Source organism: Ovis canadensis, chromosome 1, assembly GCF_042477335.2.
Source record: "Ovis canadensis isolate MfBH-ARS-UI-01 breed Bighorn chromosome 1, ARS-UI_OviCan_v2, whole genome shotgun sequence".
Taxonomy (NCBI): Eukaryota; Metazoa; Chordata; class Mammalia; order Artiodactyla; family Bovidae; genus Ovis; species Ovis canadensis.
In genome coordinates this window covers 220,651,565-220,653,882 of record NC_091245.1, presented here as the reverse complement: position 1 = coordinate 220,653,882, position 2,318 = coordinate 220,651,565, and positions in this window count along the sequence as shown.

The following is a 2,318-nucleotide window of genomic DNA, read 5'->3' as shown; positions in this document are numbered from 1 at the left end:
TTTCTGTAAATTCTATATTTTTACTCATTATTTATGAACATTATTGATAGTTATCAGAGCATTTCTTGAGACAGTGATATAATTTACTTACCTGGCCTCTGCAACCCCCACCCCACTTCATTCAGCAGAGATGTGATGTATTTGCTTAAGGGATTTGGATAATGACCATGTAAACATAGTCATTCAGAAATAGGGTATTTATTTTCAAGAAGTATATACTGAAATAAACACCATGGATATGAATCAAGAATTTGAATTAAAATATCTGGCTATTACTTGAAATGCTAGAAGATTATTGAAATCAGAATACATAAGGCCATAAAGATGAACAAAATGATTTCCTCTTTTAAGTTTACAGTCAAATGGGAAAGACAGGCCTGAATGCCAAGTGTTATAACAGAGGAAGGCAGGAAAGGAAATGTCAAGCAGTCAATAGAAATTGAATGGACAGAGAAAGAGCTGTTGCTTTCCTGGATAGGCAGGCAAGAGGAGATGGCTATTGGGAGGGATTTGTTCACAGCTAACTGAGGTAGGGGAATGGAGAGAAAATCTGAAAGGTATTGGCAGAGATCAGTCATCAAAGACACATCTAGGACTATACCCCTACCACCTTGAAAGAGTCCTCTGCCTTTCACTTGTGGTGGAAGAATGGGATTAGATAGCCAGGTTTACACTCCAGGATTTCACACCCTCAACTACAGTTGAATGCTAAAGGGCAGGGAGTAGACAGCCACGTTTGTAACATGCTTGTGATTCCATGCTTGTGATCACACATTATAGAACACCTTACCAGGAAGAAAACAGTTCTTAGCCCAAACAAGCTACTTCAGACACTTGGTTTATGTGTACATAAAAAAGATCATTTAGATCTGGTCCATAGTGAAGCAAGCCAGAAATCTAAAGGAAATAGTGAAGAAGCAGAGAAAGCTGATCTAGAGAACAAAGCAAGGGGATGAAGTAAGTTTGCAGAACCAAGCGACCACGACCCTGTGAGAAACCAAAGTGGCCTGGGACTTTACAGTCCCCACCCCCACTCGAGGTGGCGTAGCTATGCTTCATTTCCTTGTGCCTTGAATGCTCATGATTTTTGCCTATTAAATCCTTATAGTAAATCCCCCCTTTCTTTTTTTGGCTATGCTGCGCACCCTGTGGGATCTTAGTTCCCCAGCCGCAGATTGAACCTGCAAATTCCCTAAATCCCCCTTTTCTTAAGCAGCCTTGAGCCAGTTTCTCTTCCTGCATCCCCAACTTAGTAACGTAAGTTTTGCTCCTTAGTGATTGAGTAGATGGTGACGCTGTTAACTATGATAGGGAGATAAGATGGAGGTTTATGGAAGAGAAGACTTTTTATCTGCTGAATTTGATTGGTGGTGAGACATCTATATGAAAATGTCTAGCAGAGGTTGGCAATGGGGACTGAAACCCAGTTGAGGTTAAAGCTAGAGATATAGATCTTGCAGCATAAGGCTAATAATTATTTTGACAGAAATGATTTAGGCAACCCTGAGAGATGGTATAGAAGAACAAAAGATAAGGACAGAATCATGGGGGAAAATACATTCTTAAGAATAAGCAAAAGACGGAACAGGAGATGGAAATTGACAACAGGAAGAAAACGAGGGTGGTGCAGATTTCATGAAGACAGAAGTGGCTTTGTACCGATCGCATAGTACAGAGAAATAGGATTCCAGTCAAAGACAAAATTGGGTTGGCTAACTGGAGCATGATGATCCTTTGAGAAAGGCAGCTGCAGTAATAATCGTGGGTAGAAGCCAGGTGGATACAGCTTGAGTAGATGTAAGGATTTTTCAGACTACTTAGTTTGAAAAACAGAGTGAGTACAGCAGTCATTTTATGAAATATCTGAAAAGTATAAACCACTTTCTTTTGCTTTCAAACTTGAAACATTGATAAGTGATGAGCATAATAGAGTCTGCAGCACTGTAACAGAAGTCTGGATTTGCATTGGATCTTAAAGGACGACTGCTAAGAAGGAAATGGAAGAAAATGTTTGACATGTATATGGTTGCAAATCTACTCATTACAATTCAGATGTGCAGAAGAAGTAGAGTTTTCCTACAGAATTTAACATGTTCGTCCCCTTGAGCTCCCACCCAGTGGGAAGTCTGGAAAAAAATTAAAAACCTAGTCTGATATAAAGACAATTTATATCTTAAGGGAGTACTGAAACATTTTAAAACTTGTTGTCTTATCTCTACCCTTTGTCTTCTCTCTAAAATGGTGTCCACCTATGTGGAGGACAAGAGGCTTATATAACCGAGGGGCATGAGGGAAAACGTTGTTCTTTCTTTTCCGTT